Source organism: Jaculus jaculus, chromosome 12 (genome assembly GCF_020740685.1).
Source record: "Jaculus jaculus isolate mJacJac1 chromosome 12, mJacJac1.mat.Y.cur, whole genome shotgun sequence".
Lineage (NCBI taxonomy): Eukaryota > Metazoa > Chordata > Mammalia > Rodentia > Dipodidae > Jaculus > Jaculus jaculus.
This window is the reverse complement of record NC_059113.1, coordinates 87,027,121-87,053,460: the sequence shown is the minus strand read 5'-3', so window position 1 is coordinate 87,053,460 and position 26,340 is coordinate 87,027,121. Positions and strand designations below refer to the sequence as shown.

General features: G+C 46.3%; 1 non-coding gene across 1 annotated transcript; it reads right to left on the bottom strand.

Annotated features, from left to right (window-relative positions):
- Positions 1–5,904: 5,904 nt before the first annotated feature.
- LOC123453932 lies at positions 5,905–6,035 on the bottom strand. The gene has a single exon (XR_006633099.1). It is a non-coding gene; the product is annotated as a small nucleolar RNA SNORA33 (small nucleolar RNA).
- Between the last annotated feature and the right edge of the window lie 20,305 nt (positions 6,036–26,340).

Below are 26,340 nucleotides of genomic sequence, written 5' to 3'. Positions count from 1 at the left end.
CTGGAGTGCCCATATTCTCTCTCGTCAATAAAATAAGTAAAAATAAAAGAGAGCCAGGTAAAGCCGGGTGTGGTGGCGCACGCCTTTAATCCCAGCACTCGGGAGGAAGAGGTAGGAGGATCGCCATGAGTTCGAGGCCACCCTGAGACTACAGAGTTAAGTCCAGGTCAGCCTGGACCAGAGTGAGACCCTACCTCGAAAAACAAAAACAAAACAAAACAAAAATAAATAAAATAAAAATAAAAATAAAAAAGAATTATCTCACAGGGTGACTCCTGTGGGTAGTGTCCTAGTAGGAAAAGGAAATTAGGACAGGACAAGAGGAAAGATGATATGAGCATTGGGCGTGGTGGTGCACGCCTTTGATCCCAGCACTTGGGAGGCTGCGGTAGGAGGATTGCTGTGAGTTCGAGGCCAGTCTGGTCCACAGAGTGAGGACACAGGGAGAGGGCTGCCACCTATGAGGAAAGGTGCGAGGCCTCAGAGGGAACCAAGCCTGCTGGCTCCTTGCACTTGGCCTTGGGGTCTGCAGCCTGCTAGCAAACCCAGTGGGCTTTTCTAACGGCCAGCAGAGCTGTGGGCAGGAGGAGCCAGGCGGGCCTGCTCGTTATTAGAGCCTCGCTTCCCACATGCATGTGCCTTGCTGACTTAAACCAGCCCAGTGCTTCCCTGGAAATAGTTGTTTAAGTTTTTGGTGTTCCAGAGTTTAGAGAAAATTCTCAAAAGTTAAGTAGAGAGAAATTTAAAGATTCTTTTTTTTTTGTTTTGTTTTTTTCAAGATAGGCTCTCACTCTAGCCCAGGCTGACCTGGAATTCACTCTGTGGTCTCAGGGTGGCCTTGATCCTCCTACCTCTGCCTCCCGAGTGCTGGGATAAAAAGCATGTGCCACCACGCCCAGCTTAAAGATTCATTTAATGTAAAAGTAAGTGGAGGGCTGGAGAGATGGCTCTGCAGTTATTGAGCTTCCTGGGTAGGCGTGAGAGCCTGAGACCACCTGACATGGAACCTCCAGAACCACCTAAAACAGGACACTTGTGCTTGTAACCCCAGTCCAGTTGGGGAGCAGAGACCCAGGAATCACTGGAAGTCAGACGGGTGAAAGATGGCAAGTTTACAGCAGTGGGGAGGCAGAGGTAGGAGGATCGCCGAGAGTTTGAGGCCAGCCTGGGACTACATAGTGAGTTCTAGGTCAGCCTGGATGAGCGTGAGACCTACCTTGAAACAACAACAACAACAACAACAAGAACAAAAGATGGCAAGCTTAGCTAGGTGTGGTGGCACACCCATTTAATCCCAGCACTCGGGAGGCAGAGGTAGGAGGATTGCCATGAATTTGAGGCCACCCTGAGACTACCCAGTGAATTCCAGGTCAGCCTGGGCTAGAGTGAGAGCCTACCTCACCCACTCCCGCCCTGAAAAAAAGATGGCAAGTTCTGGGAAGAAACTCCAGTGTAAGTAAGAGCAGGTGGCGGAGCAATGAAGTGGGACCCAGTGTTGCGCTCTGGCCAGCACAGGCATGAACATGGGTCACTGCAAGGGTACATACATCAGCACCCACCACACACACACCACCGCCACATGACACACACAGGCAAACAACTACAGCAGCAAATAAACAGCAGCCTAAGAGAACAGCATTCCCACTCACTCAGATTGTGGTAGAAGTCCTGGATGTTGCTGCCCCAGCCTAGTCTGGGGGACCCCTCCCCAGCAAACTGTCCCAGTGAGGAAGCCAGTCCTTGTCTCCAAGGGCTCCTGGGGGGCTCAGGGTGTCTTGGGAAGGAGCAGAAAGCAAGAGCTCTGGGCTGGCTTTTGTCTGTCTGCCCTCCTCTCCCCATAAATCCTCTAGAGGAAAGGAATGAGATTTGCTGTCGCAGCTCATCCTCTTCAGGAACCAAGAGAGAAATAAGAGAGAGAAATAGAGATGAGGGAGAGAGAGAGAGGAAGGAAGGAGAGAGGAGGGTATAAGAGGGGAAGAAGGAAAAGGGATTAGAGATTGAACCCCGAAGTTTCTGTTCAACCTTCACAACTGTGTATACAAGTTTCACTGAGGAACAACGGACCCTGAAGACAACTGCAGTCTAACTTGCTTTGACCTGGGCAAATGCAGGTGAGGACTGGGTGAAAGTGGACACTCACTGCCCATGGAGCGCTGCTGTCACGAGGCGCGCCCCCTACTGGTGGTTTAGGCAACCAAGCGCCCTCCAAAGAAAAGTGGCTCAAAATAACTTCCATTTATATGCTGGAGTTCTTTCTGGGCTTATAGAAAAATCATTGTCACACACAGGGTCTCGTCTTCTTCCTCTTCTCCAGGGCCTCACTCTATCTCAGGCACCCGGAACTCACTCTGTAACCCCAGGCTGTCATCGAACTCACAGTGATCCTATCTCAGCCCCTTGAGTGTGGGCCTAAAGGGGTGGCCCACCATGTGGGGCTTTCTCTCAGTCCATGACACTGCTTATGCAGTGGTGATCTGGGGAAATGGCTCAGTAGTTAAGGCACTTAAGCATAGCCAGGCTGCGGACTGCCCAGTTAGCGTGTAAAAATCTGGGTGTGACCATGCATGTCTAAAACCCCAGCCCACAGGAGGCAGAGACCAGAGTAATCAAAGCACCAGCTCCAGACTGAAGGAGAGACCCTGTCACAAGATACAGGGAACATTTGAGTTCTTTTCTTGTCTCTGCAATATGCACAGGGCGTGTGCACATCTGCACACACACATGCAGACACACACCATACAGCGCACACACCACACCAATCACACATACAAGAGAGAAAGAAAGATAGAAAAAGCCAAGCAGGTTATATATTGTTTGCAGCCTGATATCCAGAATAATAGACCAACAAGAAAAGAAACTTCAGATGGCTGAATTCAAAGTCACATTTATCCTCCTTAGAATTCTACCTGGTTTTCAAAAGGGTATTGTGTGTAAATCAGGGCTTTCAGGCAGAGAAGATGAGCTATTTGCAATGGTTCACAGTCTCATAAAAACCTGTATTTCTTGTTTATTTCCAGAGTGGCCTTTGTTTTTCTCTGTCACTCACTTTCCTATTATATCTAAATTCCTCTCCTCATTCCATTTTTAAATCAGAAAAGAAACTTTTATAACAATTATTATAATTTTGTCTCTTTTTTTTTTGAGTCAGGGTCTCACTCTAGCCCAGGCTGATCTGGAACTCACTCTATAGCCCAGGCTGTTTTTGTTTTGTTTTGTTTTGTTTTGGGAGGAAAAGGTTAATTTTAATTTTTTTTATCAACAACTTCCATAATTGTAAACAATATCCCATGGTAATTCCCTCTCTCCCCCCACTTTCCCTTTTGAAATTCCACTCTTCATCATATCACCTCCCCCTCTCAATCAGTTCCAGGCTGGTTTTGAACTCACAGTGATGCTCCTACCTCTGTCTCCTGAGTGCTGGGACTAAGGGCATGTGCCACCATATCCTGCTTTATGTTGTCTTGTAAATATTTTTTTTTCTAAATTAGCTCACAAAGCAGTATGTTTCCTTATGGCTTTTCCATAATATTTAGTTTTGGTTGACCCAAATTCCACTGTTTATTTTATTTTATTTTTTAATTGGGCTGGAGAGATGGCTCAGTGGTTAAGTTGCCTGCAAATCCTAACAACCTGAGTTCGATTTCCCAGTACCCATGTAAAGCCAGATGTACAAAGTGGTGCAGGCATCTGGAGTTCAACTGCAATGCTTGAGGCCCTAATGTGCCCATTCTCTCTCTCTGCTTGCAATCATATATATATATATATATATATATATATATATATATATATATATATATGTATAACAAATATTCATTTGTTTATTTGAGAGAGAAAGAGAGAGAGAGAGAGAGAGAAAGTATAGAGGCACCAGTGGCTTCTGCTACTATAAACAAATTCCAGATGCATGTGTCACTTTGTGCATCTGGCTCTGTCTACATGGGTACAGGGTATCAAACACAAGCTATCAGACTTTGTCAGTAAGTGCCTTTACCCACTAAGCCATCTCTCCAGGCTCCTGTTCTTAGATCTATTTTATGACAATGTTGTCCAGGAGCAAACAAGTTTAGGTAGATCCAGTGATTCTCCTGCAATGTTGATATTGTCAGTGTCCCCATCAACAGCACCTCCGAAAGTACTTCCTCATGTGTGTGATAACTGCAACAAAGGCCGGACACCAAATCCTGCTGTTATGGTTTCATCTAATTATTATTATTTTCATCTTGTTATTTTTTAATATTATTTATTTGCAAGCACAGAAAGTTAGAGAGAAGGGAGACAGAGAGAATGGGTGTGCCAGGGCTTACAGCTGCTGCAAACAAACTCCAAATGCATGTGCCACTGTGCATCTGGCTTTACATGGGAATTGGGAAATTGAACCCAGGTCTTTAGGCATTGCAGGCAAGGGCCTTAACTGGTGAGCCATCTCTCCAGTCCTGCTGCTATTATTTCTGACATGTCTCTTGAATTTGATTTTGTGTTTTGAGACAGGGTCTGGCTATGTATCTGAAACTGGCTTCAAACTCTTTTTATAAAACATTAAAAAAATATTTTATTTATGGGAGAGAGAGAGAAAGAGACAGAGAGAGAGAGAGAGAGAGAGAGAGAGAGAATGGGCACACCAGGGTCTTTAACCACTACAAATGAACTCCAGACACATTGTGCATCTGGCTTGTGTGTGTACTGGGGAGTCGAACCTGGAGCCTTAGGCTTTGCAGGCAAGTGCCTTAGCTGCTAAGCCATCTCTCCAGCACTCAAACTCTTTTTGTGGGGGCTGGCTCTTTTTTAAAAATTTATTTTGATTTATTTGAGAACGACAGAGAGAGAGAGAGAGAAAGAGAGAGAGAGAATGGGTGCACCAGGACCACCAGCCACTGCAAATGAACTCCAGATACATGTGCCACCTTGTGCATCTGGCTTACATGGGTCCTGGGGAATCGATCCTTGAGCCGGGATCCTTAGGCTTCACAGGCAATCACTTAACTGTTAAGCCATCTCTCCGGGTTGGCTCTTTTTTAATGTGTGTGTGTATGTGTGTATGCATGTTAATGTATGTGCTGAAGTGTGGGTGCACATGTGTCTGGGTGTGTGTGTGTGTGTATGCATGTGTGTGTGGGGGGCAGAGATCAACATCAGGTGTCTTCCTCATTTACTCTCCACCTCTTTAAAACAATTTTTTTAAAAATATTTTTTAAAATTTATTTATTTGAGAGCGACAGACACAGAGAGAAAGACAGATAGAGGGAGAGAGAGAGAATGGGCACGCCAGGGCTTCCAGCCTCTGCAAACGAACTCCAGACACATGTGCCCCCTTATGCATCTGGCTAACGTGGGACCTGGGGAACCGAGCCTCGAACCGGGGTCCTTAGGCTTCACAGGCGAGCGCTTAACTGCTAAGCCATCTCTCCAGCCCTATTTATTATTTTTAAGAACATATTTTGTATGGGTACATCATGTGTTGGTACCATCTTTTCCCCCTTCCATGTCCCCATTCCACAGGGCTCCTCCCCAGTGGGGTTGCTGGCATTCCCTGTGGAGGTGTGGGCTGTGCATTGTGGGAGCGGCAGTCAGTTCTTGGGGGGAGCCCTCTGCCTCTGGCCATGACATCCCAATCCGTGACTCTCCCACAAAATTCCCTGAGCCTTGGAGGGTGAGTTTGAGGTCTCCTCAGCAGCCTCTGGGTCTCTGCTTTGGTGGGTGTTGTGTGTCCTCAGCATCTGTCTTCTTTACCCTGGCTGCTTGTCAGGCTCACACGGAAGCAGCACCCTTGCTCGTCTCTCCACTTCCTCTGCGGTCTCCCTTGGGCCCCCCTGGCTGAGATGTGAGGGGTGGTTTATCTCCTTAGGTCTCTCTACCTTCAGTTTCAGTAAAATTTTAATTCAGCCTTATGAAAACACTTCGACATTCTACGGTAGTCATTTTGAGGGACCGCAGTGACCTCAGTGGTCCTTAAGGCTCATGTAGTGGCGTCACTATTGCCAGCTGTTTCTACATTTCTGCGGAAACACATTCAGATAAGCAGATTAATTGGCTGGTCTACCTGGGGATTTATTTATAGTCATTGTTTTGCACAGGGGCTGAGGAAATTCCCACAAGAATAAGTTGAGCTATCACAGCGGTGCACCTGGGAAGAGAAGCAGGAGGAGTAGAAGTTCAAGGTCATCTTGGCTCCCTAGAGAGCTGAGGCCAGTCTGGATCACTCAAGGTACTGCATCCAGTCCTGCCTCCCCACCACAGCACCCACAAGGAAAGAAGAGAAAGTTGAGTGTATGCAGCCTTGCGATACACAAGTATGTTGGATCAACATGTCAAGAAGCCCTGTTGTAAGCCAGACTGTAAGAGAGACAGTAGTCTCTCTCTCTCTCTCTCTCTCTCTGAAGTAGAACCCATCATGTCTGATGGGGTGGTTGTTCTAGCTATAAGCTTTAGCTGGCTACATAGATGAGATCTGGGAGAAAGAGCTGAAGGTATGAGTTAGGGCTTACAAGGCACAGTAGTGAGAGATGCAATACTGAAGTGTCTTCCAGAAAACGGAGGCTCCCTTCTCTGGTAGGCACAGTCCATGGTGAGTTCTGCTTATGAAGTCATTTAGTGGGGTTTTTTAAAAATTGTCTTTATTTTTCGAGGCAAGGTCTCACTCTGGCTCAGGCTGATCTGAACTTACTCTGTAGCTCCAGGCTTGCCTTGAACTCATGGTGATCCTCCTATGAGTGCTGTGATTAAAGGCATGTGCCACCAACACCCGGCATTATGAAGTCATTAAGGTGTTCAGGGGACTAATTTGATCTACTATCTCCCAAGCACTAGGTTCCAGTGACATGTTTGCAACTTACAGCTCAGTTGGTAGAGTACTTTCCAGCATTCATGAAGCCCTGGGTTTGATTTGTAGCACCACATAACACAGATGTGGTAGTGCATGCCTGTAATCTCATACTATGAAGGTAGAGGCAGGAGGATCAAGAGTTCAAGGCCATCCTCAGCTTGAACTCAATGAGTTCAAGGCCTGAGCTTGTCTTAAAAGAAAAAAAAAAAAATCAGTCAGCATTTCTGCTGGAGGGAAGATGAAAGTACACAGAGAAGTACATGTGATTTTTCTTTAAAAAAATTTTTTTTGGTTATTTTTATTTATTTATTTGAGAGCGACAGACAGAGAAAGAAAGAGGCAGAGAGAGAGAGAGAGAGAGAGAGAGAGAGAGAGAGAGAGAGAGAGAGAGAATGGGTGCGCCAGGGCCTCCAGCCATTGTAAACAAACTCCAGACACATGCGCCCCCTTGTGCATCTAGCTAACATGGGTCCTGGGGAATCAAACCTCGAACTGTATCTGTAAGCTCCATACTTGTAGATTCAACTAAGTAGAGATGAAAAACATTTGCCAGAGAAGTCTCTGTATCAAACACATACAGACTCTTTCCTTGTTATTCTTCCTTGTTATTTTCCTTGTTATTACTCCTGCCTCATGTGATGTGAAACCTCACACAGCATTTTCATTGCATTATGCATTGTAAGCAACCTGGAGATGATTTAAAGAACACAGGAGGAGGTGGGCGGGTTATATACAAACACTGTTCATTTTAAATAACATACCTGAACATCTGAGGATTTTTGGAGGTCGGAGAACCAGTCCTCCTTGGATACCACGGGGGTGAGTATGCACGGGAGAGGAATGTGGGAGGAGCCTGCATTTCCTGTTACTCAGGCAGCCAACACTCTGAGCACAAAGACTTGGGTGGGGGTAATTAATCAAATGTAGCCTCCTTTATACTCATTGGCTCTTGAAGCCTGGGCAGTCCAGGTGTTTGATTATGGGTGTTTTGTGTGTGTGTAAGAAAAGTTTTACCGTGTCTTCTGCCAGGATGAAGTGTTCACTGTTTCACAGCCTTCACGACTGCAGATTGACTGAACAAACTGTTAAGAGCTGGTTCTTCCTCTCCGAACCCATGCTCTGGCTGCGCTGTGTTAATTCCTCTTCCCCAGGCATGACAGGTATCCTCCTGCCTCCAGGCCTCAGAGCTTACTGCTTCTAACGCCTGCCTCACTCGTGCTTCCTCTCCTGCATTAAGCTTACCTGTTCCTCAAGGGGCATGCCAAATTAGAATGCTGACAACAGCAGATACCCAAGCACTTGTATTTCTGGTTCCTTTCTAAGCACTTTACCAGATTTCTCTCTTTTCATTCTTAACTAAGTTTTATTTATTTGAGAGCAAAAGACAGAGAGGGAGGAAGGGAGAGAGAGAAAAGGAGAGTGTGGGAACATCAGGACCTCTTACCTACCACTGCAAACAAACCCCAGATGGATATGCGACTTTGTGTGTGTGGCTTCGCAATTATCGAATGGGATTGGCAGGCTTGGTAAGCAAGCGCCTTTTGTTTTTTCGCTTGTGTGTGTGCACGGTGGTATGTGGTCTGTGTGTGGTGTGTGCATGTGTGTGCCTCTGCGGGGCCCCACGCACTGGGGAGCTTGCCAGTGGTGGCTGGAACAGAAATCGGGTGTCTCACTCCATTGCTGTTCTACTGGTGCTGCTCTTGCAAGTCTGGGTGATTCCTTAGTCTCCGCCCCCCTTTGTGCCATGGGTTCCAGGCAAACATGGCCATGCCCGGCTGTGTAGTGGGTTCTGGGGATACAAAGTCAGACGGTCTCAGGTCCTCGAGCTTGTTCAGGAAGAGCACTTAACCAGTGGGCCATTTTCTCTGCCCCTTACTTTCCACAGCAGATATAAGGTAGGTACATTGCTCTTTTCGGCATCTTGACATCCGTAACATGACAATAGAAGGAAGTCACCTAGGAATCGAGTTGCTCACAGAAAGAGCTGAACTCCTGACTCATGTTACATGAAGTTTCTCCTCCCTGGGGCCCCATCCCTACAGCAGAATCATTCCCCCCTTCTGCATTCTGCTTCCAAAGGTAGATGGTCTTCGCCTTTGTGGTCTGCTTGTTGGCACACTGTACGAGCAGATGTGAATGCTGTACGGTGGTTGGTTCCATGGGTCCATCTGGGCAGATGATAATGCTCAGCTGTTCAGCCGAGTGCTCACGTGTGTGTGGTGATGAAGGCATTTTTGCAGATGGGATGAACGTCTGGAGCCAGTGGACTTTAGGTAAAGGAGGTTGTCATTGACCATCTGAATGGGGCTGCTTTCTAAGTAGCACCGGAGTTTCGGTGAAGTCTGCAGCTTCCCGCCTGCAGTCCGCCACAATTACACAAGCAAGGTCTATGCAATAAACCTGCCTCTTTCTGTACAGGTTCTGTTTGTCTGATAAATCCCTGGCCAATACAGTTTGTTACCTCTCATGACATGGGCTGGATTCTAAGGTGTCAATGTCCTTCTGGTTCCTTCACTGCTAAGTGCACCCTGATCTCCATCATGTATTTAAAGAGTTTTCAGAATTCTCTGAGATTTGAACTGGATTACAGGTGGACAAGCTCTGGGTTTTCTCCTGGATCACGAACCCTATGGAAATGAGAGGGTTCTCTTGCCTCCAGCCACTGCAAATGAACTCCAGATGTATTTGCTACCTTGTGCATCTGGCTTACATGGGTATTGGGGAATTGAACCTAGGTTCTTAGGCTTTGCAGGCAAATGTCTTAACCGCTAAGCCATCTGTCCAGCTCAGCCATAGTCTTTTGATGAGGTTTTCAGTACCACGCATGAATTCCCTGACATGGAGCAGACCTCAGAGACAAACAGAGAGCAGTTTGTTGCCTCCATAACAGACATGCTATCATTGCACTTCAAAAAGCAGATGTGGCCTGGATATTGATATGAATTTCCCAGTATCTACTTGGAAAAAACTTTCCCCCTTTAGAAGCAGTACAGCTAATGTCATAGATGGTAATTTGCCCTGTAAGGAAAGGCTCAAGCTGTCTGGTGTGCTGAATGCCTTTCCCCTTCATTCACAAGGTGGGAGTCAGACTGGAGAATGGCTGCATGGTTCTGTCGCAGTGCTGGATGGAGATTGCGGGTGGGTGAGCGGGCCCAGGGAGTGAACCCAGTGCCATAGATGACAGTGACATGTCTGCTCTGTAGTGTTCCTTTTCAGCTTTGTGTTTCCTTTGTGGGCACAGTGGGTTGGCAAATATAGGTATGCTGCCCTGATAAACAGTAGGTAACAAGGACCCTGCAGAGGGTCCTCTGTGGGCCTATGAGGGTCTGTGTGAGAAGAAACCATCGATCTCCTCCTTTGAACAAGGCATGGTGGTTTAGGACTATAATCTAAGAGTACTGAGGGGGAAGTTGCCACAAGATTGAGGCTGGCTTGGGCTACATCACGAATTCAGACCAGCCTGGGTTATAGAGTGGGACCCAACTCAAAACAACAACAAGCATCATTTGCTTTTCCTCTCTGCTTACCAAACACTTTAGAAAGTATGGACTTACTAGTCACTTTGTTAAAAGCCGATCAGCTCACTCTTGGTTGGAGAATCTGCCTTATTTTATAGATGGCAGAGAAAATGGAGGAGAACCAAGATCCATTGCTAAGACAAAGAAGACAGCCCACTGCCCACTACGAGATGTGCCACCTTTACCATATCTGCCAGGGCCCAGGAGAAATTGCAGAGGAAGCGGCAACATAGACACTGCTCTTACTGCTAGCCTGACAACCAGCTCCAGGGCGATGAAGACATACATCGTGATCAATCAGACCCACTAAAGCAGAAGTCCAGCGGTGACACAGAACTCAGCCCTAATTCAGATTGCCAATAGGCCTGCCACGAACCAGGGAACATTACAGAAGAGGGGGTAGGAAGATTGTAAGAGCCACAGAATGGGTAGGAATACCCTGAGGCATGCCCCCCCCCAACTACCTCACAGGGACTGAGGTCTTTGTGACCCCCCAGTGAATATCATAACCCCCTGAGGAGGGCTTCCAGGGAAACAGAAGCAGAGGGAGGGGAATCAAGATCTTTGCATGTCTGTGATTTTACACATACATTTCCTTTACCTGAAATTACCTTTCTTTCTATTTGCACATCTTTTTTCCTTTTTGTTTCTCTTTCCCTCGCTTTCTCCTTCCATTCCTTCCCCTCCCCCTTTCTTAAAGAGTATTTATGTTGTCAGAGGACAGCTTTTTATTTTTAAAATTTTTTTATTTCTTTCTTTTTTGTTTTTTTTCGAGAAGGGTCTTGTTTTTGCCCAGACTGACCTGGAATTCACTATGTAGTCTGAGAGTGGCCCTGAACTCATGGCCATCCTACCTCTGCTTCCCGAGTGCTGGGATAAAGGCATGCGCCCCTACGCCTGGGCTAAGAGAACATCTTAAAAAATATCGTATAATATCATATCAGAGAGGGAATTGGCATTGGCGGGCCAGGGCTCCTTAGTCCCTGCAACCCTGCAAACGCCAGGCGATTGCGCCACCTAGTGGGCATGTGCGACCTTGCGCTTGCCTCATCTGCGTAGAGACAGCTTTTGAGTCGGTCCTCACCTATCTTAGAGGCATCTGGGTCTCTCATTGTTCACTGCTATATTTGCAAGCTCCTGGAAAATTCTTGCGTCTTGGTCTCCCTTCTTGCGGCTGGTGCACTGAAGCCTGCTTTTTTTTTTTTTTTGGTTTATTTTAATTTATTTATTTGAGAGCAACAGACAGAGAAGGAGGCAGAGAGAGAGAGAGAGAGAGAGAGAGAGAGAATGGGCGCGCCAGGGCTTCCAGCCTCTGCAAACGAACTCCAGACGCGTGCGCCCCCTTGTGCATCTGGCTAACGTGGGACCTGGGGAACCGAGCCTCGAACCGGGGTTCTTAGGCTTCACAGGCAAGCGCTTAACCGCTAAGCCATCTCTCCAGCCCTGAAGCCTGCTTTTTATATGGAATCTGGAGACCCAGACTCAGGCACTCAGTGATGTAGCAAGCGTTTGATCCACTGAGTCATGTCCTTAGCCATTTTTTTTTTTTTTTTTTTTTTTTTTTTGGTTTTTCGAGGAAGGGTCTTGCTCTAGTCCAGGCAGACCTGGAATACACTATGTCGTCTCAGGCAAGCCTTGAACTCACAGCAATCCTCCTACCTCTGCCTCCCAAGTGCTGGGATTAAAGGTATGCGCCACCACGCCCGGCACCACTTTACTATTTTTTGTTTTTTAAATAGATTTCTGCTAAGAATCTCATTCTGTAGCTCTGGGTGGCCTGGAACCCACTGGATAGCCCAGGCTGGCTTCAAACTCATGATATCTTCTGTCTCACACACCTGAGTTTAAGGATTACAGGTGTGAGCCACCACACTCAGCTTGATTTTTATTCATTTATTTATTTATTTTGGTTTTTCGAGGAAGGGTCTCACTCTAGCCCAGGCTGACCTGGAATTCACTATGTAGTCTGAGAGTGGCCCTGAACTCAGGGTGGCCGCGAGCTCACGGTGATCCTCCTACCTCTGCCTCCCCAGTGCTGGGATTAAAGGCGTGCACTGCCACACCCAGCGATTTTTATTTTAACATTTGTATTTATTTATTTATTTGCAAGTGGAGAGAGGCAGACACACAGAGAGAGATAGAGAGAGAATGGGTGCATATGCATGTGCCACTTTGTGCATCTGGCTTTACATGGGTACTGGGGAAAACGAACTTGGGTTGTTAGATTTTGCTGGCAAGTGTCTCAACCACTGAGCCATCTCTCCAGCCCTGTTTTTAAAATTTAAGACATTTTGTTTTTATTTATTTATTTGACAGAGTAAGAGGGAGGGAGGGAGGGAGGTAGAGAGAGAGAGAGAGAGAGAGAAGGAGAGAGGGAGAGAGAGAGGGAGACAGAAGAGAAAATACGTATGAATGGACACGCCAGGGCCTCCAGCCCACTGCAAACAAACTCCAGGTGCGCCCCCTTGTGCATCTGGCTAAGGTGGGTTCTAGGGAATCAAACCTGGGTCCTTTGGCTTTGCAGGCAAACGCCTTAACTGTTAAGCCATCCCTCCAGCCCCCCCCTTTTTTTGAGATAGGATTTCGTGCAGCCCAGGATGACTTCAAACTGGCTATGTTACTTATGATGCTGCTGAACTTTTGATCCTCCTGCCTCCACTAAAGTGGTAGAATTACAGGTATGTGCCATCACACTTGGATTATGTGACTTTGGGGAATTGAACCCAGGGCTTCATGGACGCAAGGCAAGCACGCTTCCAGCTGACCTACATCTCCAGCTCCTTGCTTCAGCATCTGCCCACCTGCAAAGCCTGAAATTCCCACAAAGATGGACTAGTGGAGTCCAGGGGAGTTGCTCATCATTGATCCCTTTCACTTTCAGTTTAAAATGGAATTCCTTTTCTGAGCTCAGGGAAAACGCCAGGTGTCATTTCTCTCCAAACAAATCATTTTTTTAATCTGCGTCATTTGTTTCTTTTTCTTTTCTTTTTTAAAGTTTTTTTCTCTTTTGTTTGTTTATTTGAGAGCGAGAGCAAAAGAGAGAGAGAGAGAGAGAGAGAGAGAGAGAGAGAATGGGTGCCCCAGGGCCTCCAGCCACTGCAAACAAACTCCAGATGTGTGCACCCCCTTGTGCATCTGGCTAACGTGGGTCCTGGGGAATCGAGCCTCAAACCGGGCCCCTTAGGCTTCATAGGTAAGTACTTAACCACTAAGCCATTTCTCCAGCCCTGTATTATTTATTTTTATTTATTTATTTGCTAGAAAGAGGGAGGGGGAGAGAGAGAGTGAGAGAGAGAAAGAATGGGCGTGCCAGGGCTCCAGCCAATGCAAATGAACATTAGACGAATGTGTCCCCTTGTGCATCTGGGCTACATGGATCCCAGGGAATCGAACCTGGGTCCTTTGGCTTTGCAGACAAACACCTTAACTGCTAAGCCACCCATCCAGCCCCTTGTTTTGGTATTTTTTATGAGAGAGAGCGAATTGGCACGCCAGGGCCTCCAGCCACTGCAATAGAACTCCAGATGCGTGCGCCATCTTGTGTGCATGTTCAGCCTTGTGCACTGCGTCACCTTGTGTGTCTGGCTTATGTGGGATCTGGAGAGTTGAACATGGATCCTTAGGCTTCACAGGCAAGCACCTTAACTGCTAAGCCATTTCTCCAGCCCTAATTTGTTTCTTTTATTTATTTTTATTTTATTTTATTTTTTTGGTTCATTTTTATTTATTCATTTATTTGAGAGCGACAGACACAGAGAGAAAGTCAGATAGAGGGAGAGAGAGAGAATGGGCGCGCCAGGGCTTCCAGCCTCTGCAAACGAACTCCAGACTCGTGCGCCCCCTTGTGCATCTGGCTAACGTGGGACCTGGGGAACCGAGCCTCGAACCAGGGTCCTTAGGCTTCACAGGCAAGCGCTTAACCGCTAAGCCATCTCTCCAGCCCCCTAATTTGTTTCTTTAGACAAAATGTACTCTCCTTTTTTAAAAAATATTTTTTTCATTTGCAAGGAGGTGGGGGAGGAGACAGAAATAGATTGGAGGCAGATGGGAGAGAGACATATGAGAGGAGAGGGAGAGAATGAATGATGTGCCAGGACCTCCAGCTGCTGCTAACTCCAGATGTATGCACTATTGCATCTGCATCTGGCTTTATGTGGGTAGTGGGGATTCAAACCCAGGTCGTTAGGCTTTGCAGACAAGTGCCTTAACCGCTGGGCCATTACTCTAGTCACCCCTCCAACTGCCATTTTTTTTTTTGAGTTAGGGTTTCACTCTAGCCTAGGCTGACCTGGAATCATTACGCAGTCTCAGGGTGATCTCGTCCACACAGCAATCATTCTACCTCTGCCTCTCAAGTGCAGGGATAGAAGGTGTGCACCACATGCCCAGCTACCCTCCTGTTTTGATTGAGTCTCATGCAGCCCAGGCTGGCCTCCAACTCCTTAGGTAGCTGAGGATGGTCTTGATCCTTATTTTCCTACCTCTCCCTGGCCAAAATTATGCCTTAAAACACCTAGAATTTTCTAACCATTTAAAGAGAAAGCAACTGCTTCATAATTTCAAGACCTCATGAAACTTAAGTAATAGCCAGCTTGTATTTCCAGGTGGCAGTTGTATTGGAACGGAAGCATTTAAGAGACCTGTTCTGGAGCTCATGTTCCGTTTGTACACACTAGATGTCACTCTCTACCCAGCGATTCACAGCGCTAAGCATTGTGAGGTAATTAGAAAGGAAAGCTATTTGGAAAAGGGCTCGGAAGTGGCTGCAAAACATATTTTCAATTACTTCCACATAGGACGTTTTCCCCGACAGTTTGCAAGGAGGCATTCGTTATTTCTTTGGTAAGAAAGAAACCTTTCAAAACTCATTATAGCAGAGCAGAGCAAAGTTGGTGGCAGCTTTTTCTCTCCCCCTTCCTGTGGCCTGGGCATTGAGGCAGGTGTGAAATACGGTCTGCCTCCCAGATTCCCTCAGCCAAGGGTGGGGCCCGGGGGGGGGGGCAGATGCTGCATTTGAATCTGCCCCCAGAGATGCCGGGACTTCCCACACCTGGCCCTCCCCGCGCCGCCTCCAAGAGGAGCCCTCCAGGATGAAGAAAGTCCTCCCCGGATTTAATTGTGTTTGCCCCATTTAACTGGCATTTACCATGAGCAAAGCCATATGGGAGTGTTCTAATTGGATCGCCACGGAGAAAGAAATGTGAAGAATGACCGCTCAGAAAGGAAGTTCTTCATTTGTAGGCTCGTTAAGCTAAACAATACTCCAGAAAGGAGGACTAAGAGTGTTTAAATTCTACCACCATTTTACCCCCCAGAAATGCCACTAAAATACAAACCTTTACAATTTCAAAAGTTGGAGAAGAATTTGGGAGCCTCTTGGTGGTTTTCCATGAGATAGCTCCATGGATGAACCTGGGTATTATGAATTGATTAGGCTGTTTTTCACTTTACATATTTTAAACACTTATATGTATGTATATTTTAGAGAGAGAGAGAGAGAGAGAGAGAGAGAGAGAAAATTGGCACACCAGGGCTTCCAGTCACAGCAATCGAACTCCAGATGTGTGTGCCACCTTGTGGGCATGCCTGACGCTGTGCATGCATCACCACCTTGTGCGTCTGGCTTATGTGGGATCTGAGGAGTCGAACATGGGTCCTTGGCTCTGTAGGCAAGCACCTTAGCTGCTAAGTTATCTCTCCAGCCCTCACTTATTTTTGTGTGTGGCATATGTATGTGTGCTGTCGTGCATTGTATGATGCATGCATGTGTGTGTATGCAGACGTGTGTGCACCCCATGCGTGTGTGCAGAGGCCAGAGGAGAACTTCGGGTGTCCTTCTCTAATTGCTTGTCCTCATAGCTGTCGTTTTCTCCGTCAGCAAGCCCCAGGGGTTCTCTGGTGCCTATGGACTGGGGTTACAGACGGTGTGTGGCCACACCCAGCTTTTCACATGGGTTCTAGGGACTCTAACTGGGGTAGTCTCGGGCCCTCTCTTTTCTGAGACAGGGTCTCATTCTGTGGTCTATGCAGGACAACTTGTGGTCATGCTCCTGCCTTGGCTGCTTAAACACTGGGGTTATAGGTGTGAGCCATTGTGCTTGGGTCATGATTGACTTTTTTTTTTCTCAAGGTGGGGCTTTACTCTAGCTCAGGCTGACCTGCAATTCATCTCAGGGTGGCTTCGAACTCACAGTGATCCTCCTACTTTGACATACTGAGTGCTGGGATTGAAGGTGTGTGCCACCACACCAGCCCTCTCCTCTCCTCTCCTTTCTCTTTCTTTCTTTTGCTTTTTTGAGACAGAATTGACATGTAGTTCTGGTTGATCTGATACTTACTATGTAGATCAGGCTGGTCTCAAACTTTGGACATTCCCTTTGCTTCTGTCTCCCCCGTGGTAGGTTACAAATGCTACCACACCTGGATATGATAAATTCTTTAGGATAAAGACCATAATAGGGATAGGGTCTTGCTGTAGGCCAGGCTGACTTGGAATTCACTATGATTTTGATGAACCTGGGGTATTATGAATTGCTTAGGGCTGTTTTTCACTTTAGGGTAGCCTCAACTCTGTGATCTTCCTACCTTTGCCTCCCAAGTGCTGGGATTAAAGGTGTGCACCATCATGCCAAGCCCTTCTTGTCTTCTTTTTAAAAATAAATTTTCTTAGAAAGAGAGAGAGAGGGCTGGAGAGATGGCTTAGTGGTTAAGGTGCTTGCCTGTAAAGCCAAAGGACCTTGGTTCAACTCCCCAGGACCCACGTAAGCTAGATGCACAAGGTGGCACATGCATCTGGAGTTTGTTTACAGTGGCTGGAGACTCTGGCATGCCCATTCTCTCTCTCTACCTGACAATTTCTGTATCTCTCTCTCAAATAAATAAATAAAAATAAAATATTTTGAAAAAATAGAAAGAGAGAGACAGAGATAGAGAAGGAATTAACACCACTGTAATTGAATGCCAGATGTTTGCACCACCTAGTGGGCATGTGTGACCTTGCGCTGGCCTCACCTTTGTGTGTCTGGCTTACGTGGGATCTGGAGAATTGAACATGAGTCTTTAGGCTTCACAGGGAAGTGCTTTAACTGCTAAGCCATCTCTCCAGATCCCTTTTACTTTCTTTTATTTTAAATGTTTTAAAAAATTATTTATTAAGCTGGGCGTGGTGGTGCACGCCTTTAATCCCAGCACTCGGGAGGCAGAGGTAGGAGGATTGCCGAGAGTTCAAGGCCACCCTGAGACTACAGAGTTAATTCCAGGTCAGCCTGGACCAGAGTGAGACCCTACCTCGAAAAACCAAAAAAAAAAAAAAAAAAAAATTTATTTATTATTTGAGAGCGACAGACACAGAGAGAAAGACAGATAGAGGGAGAGAGAGAGAATGGGCGCGCCAGGGCTTCCAGCCTCTGCAAATGAACTCCAGACGCGTGCGCCCCCTTGTGCATCTGGCTAACGTGGGACCTGGGGAACCGAGCCTCGAACCGGGGTCCTTAGGCTTCACAGACAAGCGTTTAACCGCTAAGCCATCTCTCCAGCCCCCCTTTTACTTTCTTAAAGACAACTTGCACTTATTTGTACCAGCAGTACACACACGTCTTGTGCCTCTGCATTGCTGCCTCAGAAATCTCTTCATTGTGACTTTGGATGTCTTCCCAAGCCCTCAGTGTAGAAAACAAGCAAATTTGTTTAACGTCAGCCTTAAGATAAATGCCTTAGTACATTAGTAAAGGAGTCTTTATATTAGATTAAAGAAAGAGCAAATACATAATAAAAAGCTAACAGTATTATCTCCCTGACTGTGAGTTTACTACAACGGGAACAGCTGAGTTTTAATTACTGGTTATAAATACCTCATACTCTGCTAATAAACGTGTTGCAATATGTTCAGAAAGGTGAAATAAACTCTTGGTCAGGTGAGAATTCACTAGAGTTCTTGGCCTCTAAATCTCTGTTGAAAAGAAGGATAAAACTGCCATTTTTTTTTGCTGGGGAGAGTTACTGGAAAGACTGATAAGGACGTGAGTCTTAGGTTCTGAAATAATTACTGTCCTCAGCGCAAAATCTGGAAATAAATCAAGTAAGTCAGTGTTTTTTTTAAAAAAAAAACCTTAAACATCATGCTAGTGAAAAACTTAAGAAGAAGCTAGAACTTTTTTTCTTTTTCAGGGAGGGGGTGAGTTTACATACTGGTCTCAGCAGAGTTAGCAAAGTGGGGCAAAAATATATGAAGTAGGAAGTGTACAGATTTTATAGCTGGCCTTGGTGGTCTGCTCCCTTCCTTGCAGCCCTCAGGAGACAGAGAAGAGGATTTTGACATTGAGGCCAGCCTGTGCTGTATGGGCGGACTCTGCCCCAGAAACAAAAGCACGGATTCTAGGTTATGATCTTTATTCATGCTGACTTGAGTATCAGTGACACAGGATTTGGGGATTCAGGAGGGGGCCCCTAAATTTATGAACTCCAGTTTGGGTCCTGTCCTTTTTGTTTCTTTTTAAATTTTTTATTTATTTTTACTTATTTATTTGAGAGTGACAGACGGAGAGAGAGAGAGAGAGACACAGAGAGAGAATGGGTGCGCCAGGGCCTCCAGCCACTGCAAACGAACTCCAGACGCGTGCGCCCCCTTGTGCATCTGGCTAACGTGGGACCTGGGGAATCCAGCCTCGAACCAGGCAAGCGCTTAACTGCTGAGCCATCTCTTCAGCCCTCCTGTCCTGTTCTCAACAAAGGACTGATAAAAACAGTCTCAAGAAGGGTAAATTATAAATTATTGAGTTTATTTAGGGAGGAATCACAAATTGTGGGGTCTAGTTAAGGGACATTGGGATTTAGGAAGAGGTTAGAGCAGTCACACGCACTTGGGAAGTCGGAAGGCACAGCAAATGCAAGAGGTTCAGTTAGGAGGAAGGGCTGGGTCAGAGCCGTACACCCGTGGAGGATAGGACCTAGCTGCGCATGTAGGAAGCTTTAGAAGAGACACACAGCAGCGGCCCTGAGCTTCCCCATGGAAGAAAGTTAAAGTGGTAGCTTAAGGAAGAATAGCAGGCGGAATATATCAAAGCAGAGACCAAGAAATTGAGATGATAAATGAGTGGTAGTGAGGGTTATACCCATGGTAACCCTGAGTTTAGAGAAATTACATGGGTAGCAGGACCAGAGTTATAGAAAATACCCACATGGTAGATCTAGAGTGTAAGGGAAATATGCACGTGGTAGATTGAGAGACCCAAAGAAAATCATACATGTGACTAAAGTGAAAAGTTAACCCCAAAGTAGGAAGCAGAGGCAAGCAGAAAATTAGGCCAAGAAACAGTACTCTGCTCCCCGCGGGTGGGAAGAGGGAGCCTGACTCAAGGGTGTCCCTGTGACCAGAGCTAGGAGAGGGAGGGAGAGAGAGGGCTGGGAACAGCTTGTCCATTGAAAAATGTATTTTATTTTATTTATTTTTTTGCTATAAATCCAAGAAGCTTTAATAACACTCCTACACCTTTTGGGGAACATTCAAAACTAGTACATTCCACCCCTGGCCCCCAATAGATTCATAACCATCTCACATTGGAAATTGTATTCAGTCCAAATTCAAAGGTTCCCACAGTTCTTACTAACTTAAGATAGTTCTAAAATCCCAAGTCTCATCTGAGATTTAAGATTGTCTCTTAGCCATGAGTTCTGTAAAATCAAACAAGCTTTCAACATGTAAAGACATAGAGTAAACATTTTCAACTGCTATAAGACATAGCAAGGAGAGACTGGAACAGTACAAACTCAATAACCACCAAGCAAACATCAAACATCCGAAGTCTGATATCACAACCACTGACCTGAGAGGAGCCCGAATTTTCCAGTTCCATTCTCCCAGCTGGGATGAATAGCCAGGGAAAACTTTCGTCCCAGACCAGCAGAGCTCCATGGCACCCCGTGCACAGTCCCAGTATATCCTAAACATCTTTGGGTCTCCATGCAAACCACGCTCCATCTTCCACTGGCTTTCTAGCCTATCAGGGTCATCATTCCCTGCCTCATGCCCTGTCTCAGCCGTGGCTTCTGGAACCATGCACATTTCACCCATTCTAGGCATTTCTTATGCTTCAGAAACCAATACCAGGTGTGCAGGACACAGCCATATTCTTTTTTTTTTTTTAATGTTTCAATAAAGCTTTATTTGTGGACACTGTAAAAAGCAAAAGCAAAGTAAAATAGAAAGGCTGGACTTAGGCTGTGATGAATGACCCTCCCTGAAGCCATTTCCTTTGGATATATATTTGCTGCAGTCAGGATGGGCTGTGTGTCCTGAGAAAAATGTATTTTTTAAAATTCAGATTGGTTTGGAGATTTGAAGCCCAAGTTCCAGGGCCAGCCCACCTGGGTCGTGAAGTCCACCCATCGAGGTAGCATTCTAGTCTATGGGGAGCAGGGGGCGGGGCACTGCAGCTGTTGTGATGAGTCAAGGCAGGGAAGCATGGGTTCTCTCTGGGCCTCAGTTCCTAATCGACACTGCCCAAAAGAAGCTAGCTTTCTCCTACTTCTCCTTCGTCAGCAAGACACATGTTATTATTTTTTTTTGACAGTGTCTCATGTAGGTTGGCCCTGAATCCACTATGTAGACAAGAATGGCCTGAACTCCTGATCCACTTGTCTGTACATCCCCAGTGTTGGGATTACAGACATGTGCTTCCATGCCAAGCCCCACTATTTGGTTATTTTATTTTATTTTTTGGTTTTTTGAGGTAGGGTCTCACTCTGGTCCAGGCTGACCTGGAATTAACTCTGTAGTCTCAGGGTGGCCTTGAACTCACGGCGATCCTCCTACCTCTGCCTCCCGAGTGCTGGGATTAAAGGCGTGCGCCACCACGCCCGGTAGTTACTTATTTTAAAATGTTTTATTTATTTATTTGCAGGGAGAGGGAAAGGGAAAGGGGTGGGGGGAGAGTAAGAGAAAGAGAGAGAGAGAGAGAGAGAGAGAGAGAGAATGGGTTTGCTAGGCCTCTAACCACTGCAAACAAACTCCAGACACCCAGACACATGCACTACCATGTGCATCTGGCTTATGTGGTATGGTAGTTTGATTCAGGTGTCCCCCATAAACTTAGGTGTTCTGAATGCTAGGTTCCCAGCTGATGGAGATTTGGGAATTAATGCCTCCTGGAGGCAGTGTTGGAGGTGGGCTTATGGGTGTTATAGCCAATGTCCCCTTGCCAGTGTTTGGCACACTCTCCTGTTGCTGTTGTCCACCTTATGTTGGCCAGGGGATGATGTCCACCCTCTGCTCATGTCATCGTTTTCCCTTGCCATCATGGAGTTTCTCCCTCGATCCTGAAAGCCAAACTAAACCTCTTTTTCCCATGAGCTGCTCTTGGTTGGGTGATTTCTACCAGCAATGCGAACCGGACTGCAACATGTGGGTTCTGGGAAATCAAACCTAGGTCCTTAAGGCAAGTGCCTTAACCACTAAGCCATTTCTTCAGCCCTCCATTATTTATTATAATTTCTTTCTTTCTTTATATCTATCCATCTATCTTTTATTAAAAAAAATTTGTTGTTTTCGTTTCCAAGGAGGGTCTTGCTCTAGCCCAGGCTGACCTGGAATTCACTACATAATCTTAGGCTGGGCTCAAACTCACAATTCTACCTCAGGATCCTGAGCGAGTGCTGGGATTAAAGGTGTGTGCCACCATGCCCAATATAATTTCTTTTTAAAAATATCCTTGTCTGTGGGCGTAGTGGTGCATGCCTTTAATCCCAGAACTCAGGAGGCAGATGTGAGAGGATCCCTGTGAATTCCAGCACATCCGAGACTACATCGTGAATTCCAGGAAGCCTGGACTAGAGCGAGACTACCTTGGAAAATTGAAAAAAAAAAATCTTATTTACTTATTCGTAAGCAGAGCAGAGAAATAGAGGAGGCGGGCAGAATCTGGATGCACCAGGGCCTCTGCAAGTGAACTCCAGACTAATGCACCACCTTGTGCATCTGGCTTATGTGGGTCCTGGGGAATTGGAACTGGGTCCTTTGGCTTTGTAGGCAAGTACTTTGACCGTTAAGCAATCTCTCCAGCCCTATAATTCCTCTCCTCTCCTCCCCTCCCCTCCCCGCCTCAAACTCCTAGCAATCCTCCTGCCTCAGCCTTCCAACTGAGGACAGTACGGTAGGGCAGAAACATGCCATGAGCAAGAAGTAAAAAAGAGGAAGAGGAAGAGGTGTGAGTTCCCACGATCCCCTTTGAGGACACATCCCCAACAACTTAAAGACATCCCACTTCACTCCATGTCTTAAGGCTTCCGTCGCCTCGGAACCACACCGCCCTGGGATCAACTCTGCCCCATGGGCCATTCCAGATCCAAACTACAGCTAGTGGATGATACAGGAATGTAACAGCAGCAATACGAGATATGAATGGATTCCCTGGGGTTTCTTGCAGCTTTCAACACTAGTAACTTCCTTCCGACCATGGTGATTTCAAAGGAAATGTGTGTGCTCTTGGCAGGGATTGCAAAGGGACAGGGGGGCTCCAGAATCACATGGACTGTAGGAAGGGGCATGGCCAAGGGTGTGTGCACAGGGACGGCAGGGGAAGGGCGGAACATAACATAGCCTGTTTCCAGCCCTCTGCCCCTCCTCCGTTATCCCACGGGACTTCCCACAGTCAGTTGTTGCCCAGTGCATCTTGGCACACTCCTCAGTGGGGCAGAGACCAAGGCTCAGAGTTCTGACATCAATCATTTCCCTTCTTTGTTTTTTTTTTTCAATTGAATATTTTTATTTATTTATTTGGCAAAGAAAGAGGGAGAGTGGGGAGAGTGGGGGGGAGAGCGAGAGAGCGAGAGAGAGAGCGAGCGAGAGAGAGAGAGAGAGAGAGAGAGAGAGAGAGAGAATGGACACACCAGGGCCTCTAACCATTGCAAATGAACTCCAGACGCGTGCGCCCCCTCGTGCATCTGGCCTACGTGGGTCCTGGGGAATCGAAACTGGATCGTTTGGCTTTGCAGGCAAACGCCTTAACCACTAAGCCATCCCTCCAGCCCTTCTTTGTACCTTAGTTCCTTATCTGCAAAATGAAATATTCAGGACTCTTGCCTAGAGGATTTTCTCAGGCATACACACATATGCACATACATACTCCAAAAATAAAAAAAAAATAGATGAAATGATTAACAACTTAAAAATAAGAACCCCTGAGTTTTCAGTGCAGTGTGAGGCTCTTCTGAGAGAAGGCGCTCCAGTGACTGCAGGTTTCAGTTGTAATGCTGGTTCTCTGGAGACACTCCTTCTCTAATTCTTGCTGGTGCCCAGGGCCATGGTGTAGACATCAGACACTGGAGAGAAGGAACAGATGGTAATTCTGCCACTGGAGTGCACAAAGACCCGAGCCCTTCATAGTTAATGCATGACCGTCTTACATCTCCCGAAGAACCGTCCCTCTGCCACCCAGCCCTTCCACCAATATGCACACACACACTTCCTGCTAGCTGGCACTCAATTTGACCCAGCTATTTTGAGTCTTGCTGGTGGGGAGGTTGAAGGGCGTGGGCAGCATGTCCAATACTTAGCTTGTCCTCGGGGGCACAGTCTTGAGCTTTGTGCCTGTCTGTACCTCACACAGAAATGCCCTGGAAGAGAACTAGAACCGAGAGCAATTCCTAAGTCCACTTGCAAAATAACCAGCCTTGCCGGCAGCATATTGGCCCTTTGACATAGTAGCTGCCTTGCCTCTGCCCCAGATGCGACTGCATCCCAATGACTGGTGAGGGACCCTTTATACAAGTTTGTAAAATGCTTGCTTTTAGACAAAAAGACACCATGCAAGCATAAGGCCCCGTGATTGCTTGTTTGGAAGTTTGGGTTTTGTTACTAGACATTCCCCCTGGTGACATGTGGATCAGCATGGTTTATTATAAGCAAGGTCTTGTGTGGCTTCTCAAAGCCCCATTACTGGCCTGTGGAGGGTCCGAGTCTTCCTGACTTTCCAAATCAGAACAAAACCATCCATAAAAGAACCATCAAACAACCACAGAGGCACCAGGGGCTGGGGTATTCATTTTCCCACTGCAACAAACGAAACATCTAATACCCTAATTCATCAGATCTTGCAGACAAAAGGCACAAATCTCTTGTTTTCTTGTGTTTTGCATATTGGCACAGTGTCAAGTTCATATTGTACTCTGTCTGGAATCTCTCATGTGACCTTACCAAGTCCCAGCAAGTTCACCAAAAAAAATAAAAAATAAAAAAAATAAAAATAGAGAAAAAAGAAAAGAAAAAGGACAGAGGCAAAGAACCTGGACTGCGGGCGGTTGCTTACTTATGTACTTAGCTTGTTCCATGCCCTTCAGTACACAAGGTCTTTGTCGAAGAACTTCATAAAAAGTAACGCCGGGTGACATCCATCACACACGAAGCCTCTCTTTCCATTTCCTGTCGCTTTAATAGATCCCCACAGAGGGCAGGGAAGGCAGCCCGGCTTCTGCTAGACAATCGCATTACTGCACTCCCTCCAAGCTTCTCAAAAATTCTTTTGCTGCGGCGAGTCCAACGTAGCTTTGAAAAGATGACATGGGTATCATTTGGAGATATCTGTACCGATATTCGCCTGCCATTTTCCTTGACCTCCCGTTGTGGTAGCCCTTCCTAACACTCGTGATTCCCTGGAGACTCCTTAAGGACCAGAGAAAAGAGGAGAGGGGGACACGTAATAGCAACTTCTTGCACTTAGCATCATTGCTCAGGAAATTTCAAAGCACTTACCGGTGTAAGCGTCCTCCGTGTCTCTGATAAAAATAATGAAAAGTGCTTGGGTTTATGGTGATACGTACGTTGTCTGTAAATTCTGATCAGGTAGACAGATGTATTATGGGAAGAGAGAGTTTCTGTGTAGAAAGGTACCTCTGGAGTTCTTCCTTGTGTGTGTGTGTGTGTGTGTGTGTGTGGGGCGGCGGCTAGTTCAGTCTTTTCTTCCTGCAGACCTTTCATCCTCTTCCCTTCCATCCTCTGCTTCTCCCTGTTCTCCCTCTTTGTCTCCCCCTCCTTTACTGCTTTATTGCTCTGCAGACAGGAAGTCTTCTTTTTAAAAGCATTTTTACTTATTTATTTGAGACACACAGAGACAAAGAGAGCAAAAAGTCTTCTGAAAGCTGATGAGTTTTGACCAGTTTCCTTTTATGTGACCTCTGATCTTAGGCTGTGCGACAATATGGTCCTTGAAGTGTTTGATGTGGGGTGTGTGTGTCTCCATTACAACTTTCCTTCCATGGGTTTAGATATATTTGTGTCCTTTGTTCATTTATTTATTTCAAAAATGGCCTGAGCTGGAGGATGACGAATTCTCAAGGCTCTACCGAGTCTCCCAGGAAGCCCAGCTTCCTCGCCTTTTCTCTTGGCTTCTCTTCAACTGGGTCAGGGCCTCCTCTGCCGCTCCGATGGTCTCCTGAGCACGTCTCCACCAGTGCGTTCACCAATAAAAACAAACTGATCACTTGCCATGATGGGGTTGTTACTATGAAAATGTGAAGGCAGGGACCTAAGCAGGCACCCTAGCATTGAGTTGTACCCTCAGCCCTCCTGGGGCAGTTACTAATCATTGTTCAAGCTTAATGGGAAGACTAAAAGAAAATATTTCAATTGTAAAGATTTTCAAAGATTAAAATGATTTGGTTATACTAATTTCCAACTTAGTAATATAACTTCTTCTTCTTCTTTTTTTTTTTTTTTGAGGCAGGGTCTCATTGAACTCACTATGTAGCCCAGGCTGGCTTTGATCTCATGGGCCGCTATGACCAGCAATTAAGCTGCTTCATTCATTTCTCATTGTTAGCTGTAACACATAGCAACCAATATTGGTAAGGAATCCCCTGTGGGAAACAATTTGTTTAAAAATCACCACTGCAGGGTTGGGGAGATGGCTCAGTGTACAGAGTTTACCTAGCAGGGCTTGGGGTGTGTTGCTCTGTGGTAGAGCTCTTAACTAGCAGGAATGGGGTGTGGTCCAGCGATAGAATTCTAGCCTA